Here is a 6,980-nt window from a genome sequence, read left to right on the forward strand (position 1 = left end):
AACATATTATGCAGCATCCTAACTTTTTGGGAAATGGAGTTGTACAGTCAAAACACTATGCAAGATATATTATATACAGTGAGGGATATAATAATTTCTTTGCCCACTGACAAAGAAATTATCAGTCTATCATTTTAATGGTAGGTTTATTTGAACAGTGAGAGACAGAATAACAACAACAAAATCCAGAAAAACACATGTCAAGAATGTTAAAAGTTTATTTGCATCTTAATGAGTGAAATAAATATTCGACCCCTCTGCAAAACATTACTTAGTACTTGGTGGAAAAACCCTTGTAGGCAATCACAGAGGTCAGACGTTTCTTTTAGTTGGCCCCAGGTTTGCACACATCTCAGGAGGGATTTTGTCCCACTCCTCTTTGTAGATCTTCTCGAGGCTGACGTTTGGCAACTCAAACCTTCAGCTCCCTCCACAGATTTTCTATGGGATTAAGGCTGAAGACTGGCTAGACCACTCCAGGACCTTAATGTGCTTCTTCTTGAGCCACTCCTTTGTTGAGTTGGCTGTGTTTTGGGTCATCGTCATGCTGGAATACCCATCCATGACCCATTTTCAATGCCCTCGCTGAGGGAAGGAGGTTCTCATCCAAGATTTGATGGTACATGGCCCCATCCATCGTCCCTTTGATGCGGTGAAGTTGTCCTGTCCCCTTAGCAGAAAAACACCCCCAAAGCATAATTGTTCCACCTCCATTTTTGACGGTGGGGATGATGTTCTTTGGGTCATAGGCAGCATTCCTCCTCCTCCAAGCACGGCAAGTTGAGTTGATGCTAAAGAGCTTGATTTTGGTCTCATCTGACCAAAACACGTTTCACTTTCTCCTCTGACTCATTTACAATGTTCATTGGCAAACTTGAGACGGGCCTGTACATGTGCTTTCTTGAGCAGGGGGACCTTGCGGGCGCTGCAGGATTTCAAGCCTTCATGGCGTAGTGTGTTACCAATTGTTTTCTTGGTGACTATGGTCCCAGCTGCCTTGAGGTCATTGACAAGATCCTCCCGTGTAGCTCTGGGCTGATTCCTCACCGTTCTGATGATCATTGCATCTCCACTAGGTGAGATCTTGCACGGAGCCCCAGACCGAGGGAGATTGACAGTTCTTTTGTGTTTCTTCCATTTACGAATAATCACACCAATTGTTATCACCTTCTCACCAAGATGCTTGGCGATGGTCTTTTACCCCATTCCAACCTTGTGCAAGTCTACAATAATGTCCCTGGACAGCTATTTGGTCTTGGCTGTAGGAGCCTAATTTGCTTATGTTCAGTGACAATTATTGAATATTAGGTGTTGCATTTCAGTATTTGAATATTTGTGTTTGATTGTAAACTTTATTTATTTGTGTGTACTATTTAGATACATAATTCTCTATATTTACATTGAAATATGTAATATGTTAAAATTGTGCACTGGCCCTTTAAGAATTGCGACTGTAAGAGATGCGGTTGTTCATCCTTTAGGAAATAGAGTGGAGTCGCACAGTTTTCTTTACCGCATCCGTGATATTAAGGATTTAAGATTATATTTGTTTATTATCTTTTACTTGTTTTATTTAATAACGAGTCTGGATTAAAGGAAGATTTTACTTGAAGAAAACGGTGTTTGTGAATTGTTTTCTATTGGACACAGCGAGTTTATTGAAAAGCTTGCGATACGCACTCTCATTGGCCATGGTGGAGAGTTTGGAATCTGATGGATTGTTTGCTTTTGAGGACAGGTGTCTTTTATACCGGTAACAAGCTGAGCTCCTAATCTCAGCTTGTTACCGGTATAAAAGACACCTGGGAGACAGAAAATGTTTCTGATTGAGAGGGGATGAAATACCCATTTCACATATTAAAATGCAATTAAATGTATAACATTTTTGTCATGTGTTTATCTGGATTTTGTAGTTTTTATTCTGTCTCACACTGTTCAAATACACCTACCATTAGAATTATAGACTGATCATTTATTTTTCAGTGGGCAAACGTACGAAATCAGCAGGGGATCCAATAATCTTTTCCCTCGCTTTTTATTATACCATATGAAGTGGTATTATACAATATGTGATGATATTATGCCATGTGAGGTGATAGCGTACTGTGCATCCATCCCAGGCCATGTGAGAAAATGTTTATATGGCAAGCTTTATATGGGCATATATGATTGCAAAAACACCAAATACCATTACCATGAATGGAAATAAAATGAAAACATAAAAAAAAAAAAATATTGTTTTCTGCACACTCCAGAACAGTGTTGGTATGTGGAAATATTCCGTACACTGACTGCTCGACCACCATAGTCCACAATGTGTTTTTTTATGTAGTGAAACCAAGTTGTACACAAATACCGCAAAATAAAAATTATTATACTATATACATTAACCTAACAGTATTTGTTTGATTTCAAATCCAAACAATTGATATACAGAGCTGTAAGAAGAATGTAATTTTAAACACTCTCAATATTACAGTGCATATTACAGTATCTGCATTTGTGCTTTTGCCGAATCACCCTGCTGCTGAAGAGATAATGACCATTTTCACATTTCCCCCACAGGATTTCCTGTGAAGTATAAAGTAAGATGGTTTAGTAGTGTGTTTAGCACTACCAAACCACCATACTTCAGATGAACAATCCAGTTTCTATAGCAACTCAGCCATCTCCAACAGCTCAAAAACTTGAGTCCAGCCCCTCTCGGGATTGCTGTCTAAGACATGATATCTGTGGCCGTACCTTTCCAGCAGTCCATGGAGATATTCTTCCTTCATCTCAGTGTGCTCCTCAAAGGTGTTGCCTGTTACCCTGTCGCTGTAAGTCAAGAACACCGCAGTTCTTCTCCACACCCCTTCCCCCCAGACACTCATGTATTTCTCCACAGCGCACTCGTCATTCCCTGTGAAGAAGTTCACCGCTATGGCCAAGAAGAACATGCACGGCGTAAATAATGTGTAATTCTTTACTGTAAACATGGTGATGTACTTCAGATCCCAACTGCCAAATTTATGATCTCCTGTACATTAGGGGATGATCTTTTTGTTTATTATAGTGGCCACTGACTGAAGCCACAAAATCCCTCCTCTGTTGTCGCAGCCCAGTCACACCCAATTAGTTTACTACAGTTCCATGGTGCACTTTACAATTCCTCGCAAGTTGTTACAGTTTTTCTCGATTGTTTACAAGCATCGGTCAATTCGGAAACCACAATAACAAAACTCTTCACACAGTGTGCATTACCAAATGCATCGTTGCAAAACAGTTAATCTCAACCCCAAAACTCACTAAAACCACCAAAACACTTGATACGTCTCAAAACAAGCTTGTTCCACCAAAACACTGGCAACAATTCTCACTCAGAAACACACACACTGTCACTCATAACACACTGACCTAAAAAACACTAACAACAGGAATCATTACATAAATTACAGAGTTTTGTCTTGTAGGTTTTTAAAATTATTTTTCACATTAATCAGTATTTGATCTTAGAATAAGAAAAACACCTCACTTTAATGACTGTACTAAAGTATATGGAACAAGATTGAATCACAAATGCAGCAATTTGAAGGAATATCCTTTATTTTTTCAACATCTTTGCATATAGTAAGTTTTACTTTTGAAAAATACTAAGTTCAAACAAAAAACAAATGTACCCTAATTCCAGGGCTGCAACAACAACAAACAAACATCATCAAGTATAGTATAATCACTAGCCTCTGTGTATTGTAGGGGCCAATGAGTGGTTTGTGTAACAGCAAACCATCATTGGACAGTGTTTCACACATTGTGATTTTAGCTCCTCTCTGGCCTGGGACATCCACGGTGGCTCTCTGACTAATCACATTTCTTCCCCTGTGGGGTGTTTTTGCCAGGTTGAATCCAGCTTCATTCACAAAGATGAATTTATGTGCAGTTTGACTGGGTTCCATCTCCATAACTCTCTAAAAAAAATGAAAGTAAATCCATAGTTTTACAGTTCTTTACATTATGTGTAAATGTGTATATACCCTGTTTGGTTATTGAACAGACATCTTACCTGGATAAATTGATACTGTAGTTCTTTCACACATTCGCCATTTCTCTCAAAGGGTACAGTGTACAACACTTGGGTCGGTTTTCAGTTGAAACTGCAATTACCTGTCTTTGGATTGACTAAATATTCTAACATAATTAAAATGTTCAAGCAAATATCAAACATTTTCTTTTTTGATAAGTGCACACCAGTTTCTTTTTTGATAAGTGCACACCAATTGCCACCATTCTGTTTTGAATGTGTTTTTAACAGTTTTGAGAACAGTGTGTAAGCATTTGAGAAAACATGTACTGTGAATATATTGTTTTGTAGGTGGTTGAATGAGAAAAGTGATTTTCATTCATTGAATGCATTTTGTGTGAAAGCAATGAGAAATTATTCAGTTTGGTTCGCATACATTTCCTTTTTGCTGACTGTGTGAAGAGTTTTGTTACTGTAACTTTAGTTTTTTTCGAGGCTTGTAAGCAATCGGGAAAAACTGTAATGTTCAACACATCCAGCATGTGACCAGTCAGGTCAAAAAATTTACCCAAGACAAACTGCTACATGTGAAAATATGGTGTTTCTGTAAACTTCCACCCATGGTTATATTTGAGTAGTTTTGTCTGATGTTAATGTGGCGATTTATCTACAATAACCAGAGACATGCACAACTTTGTTCTGAGTGTTGGGAGGAAGTGTCTAAAGATAGAGGTGACAGATCTGGGGACCCTGACAGTCACAAATAGATAGAACAAACACACAAATGCAAAAACGTCCCTCTGATGAGCTAGAATTAAAGATCCCAGAAATGTTCCATGTGCACACAACACTTATTTCAAATTTTACAATTTTTTTTTTATACATCCCTGTTTGTGAGCATCTCTCAAGATTATTCACCCATATCCCTGTTAGTGAGCACCGCCAAGGTGATCCATCCAGCATGATTATTACACTGGCGCACCTTTTGCTGGAGACAATAAAAGGTCACTTTACAGTAACGTGTGTTTTTGTCCAGCAACAAAATGCTACAGTTTTGCCGGAGCATGCAACTGGCCATCTGCAAAAAAGTCCATCAGAGCTGTTGAGAAGGAATTGAATCTTCTTTCGACTGCCATGAGCTGCCTGTAATTTTTGAGGATTTGGCAGTCCAACCTGCCTGACAACTGAAGAATGCGTGTAACCTCAGTGGTTTTGGACATTCACGTCTCCACCTGTGGGATCTTCTGAGACCAGCCACATGGGCTTCGGCTGAAATCTTGAGTTTGCGCTGCCAAGGCATTTCTGCAGAAACTGTCAGAATCTGGGGACGGTGGGGTTACGGTATGACCAGGCACAAGCTGTGGATGACAAACACAGTTGTTGTATCTATGCCAATCTGAATGCCCAGATATCGTGACAAGATCCAGAGGTCTACTGTGGTGCCATTCTTTCTCTGCCATAAGCAATTTCTGGAAGTTGAAAATGCCCCAGTTTTTCCATGGCCAGGATGTTGTGGGACGACCTGTTTTGATGCACTTGACTAATTTTAGTCAATTTATTTGATAGTAGAGGTACAAGTGCATAAAGAAATTGCATTTATTCATATTCATCTCTTAAAAAGTTTCAAAGTAAAAAAAATTGTGTTATTTGTTAAATTTGGTCACTTTTATCAGTGAATGTGTTTAGAATTTACCTCATATCCTTGTATCCAAATTTGTACAAAAAAGAAAACTTTCCTGGGGAGTGTACCTACGTTTTCACAACTATAGATGCTGGTCATCGAATAGTTGAAGATGTTACAAGATAGCAATTGGTTATATACAGTATGTGCCCCAAACCGAAACATTGTTATTTTCTAAATATATATTTTTTTTATGTCCAGGGTCCTTCAGGTCTATAGGCCCGATTCAGACTTGAGACAAGTTGCATAACATTGGAAATGTATTCAGAATAAGTGAAAACAAAATACAACAACTAAGCTGCTACAGTGAAGTCAACTCACTTCAAGTCCAAATCAAGCATTAAGTGTCATAGCACAATAACGTCATTCTCATGTCTGCAATGTAAAACATATGAACCAAAGAGGATTTAACATGAACACAATACAAAGTATGAAACTAAAAGCCACTGTTTTATTTATTAATATATATATATTTAATAAATTCATGTGTTTTGACTGCCACTGTTAAAAAGTATGACTCGTATCAGATATAAGTCACCTGTGAGCAGAACAGCCTTCCTCTTTTACTGAAAACAGTAATGGGTCATTTTCAGCACCACTGTATACTACGTTCTCTATATTGCATCGAAATATAAAAATATACAGATGTAGTGTTTTCTCAAAACATTCTTTTCATGTTGTTCAATGGCAAGAAAAACTGAAGATGAACAAAAATCCATACTGACAAGGCTGTGATCAATAGCATTAGTTTCGTGCCAGACTGTCCTTTCAATTGCAGCACTTCAAGAAATCAGTAGCAGCCACACTGGGGAGGTGGGGTTGGACACACGCGCACACGCACGCACACGCACGCACGCACACACACGCACACACACACACACACACACACACAAAGGGGCTTCCTCGAATCACTGAGCACTCTCAGCGTAGAATCCGGGTCCCCACTACCTTCAGGGAGGAAAAGTGGGGAAAAGAACAGAGAGAGACAGACAGACAGAGGGAAGCAGTGATTACACCCAGGTTAGGGACATAACGGTGTGGGGACACTCAGGTCTGTGTGAGCCGTGTCGAGGATCAGTCAGCAGCTTTAAGGGGTGCCACTACGCCCTACTCCAACAGGCCAGCAGGGGGCACCGCAGTGCTCCGTGTCACTTCGTCTTCCAGGGTGACAATGGGGTGGGGTGGGTAATACCAATAATAAAACAACATTTTTAAAAATCAACAAGAAAAATCCTAAATGAAAAGATCTTAAGTGAAACAATGTCTTTTAATGTTGAGGCGATGTTGCAGAAGAGGAGG

Source organism: Esox lucius, chromosome 1 (genome assembly GCF_011004845.1).
Source record: "Esox lucius isolate fEsoLuc1 chromosome 1, fEsoLuc1.pri, whole genome shotgun sequence".
NCBI classification, from domain to species: Eukaryota; Metazoa; Chordata; class Actinopteri; order Esociformes; family Esocidae; genus Esox; species Esox lucius.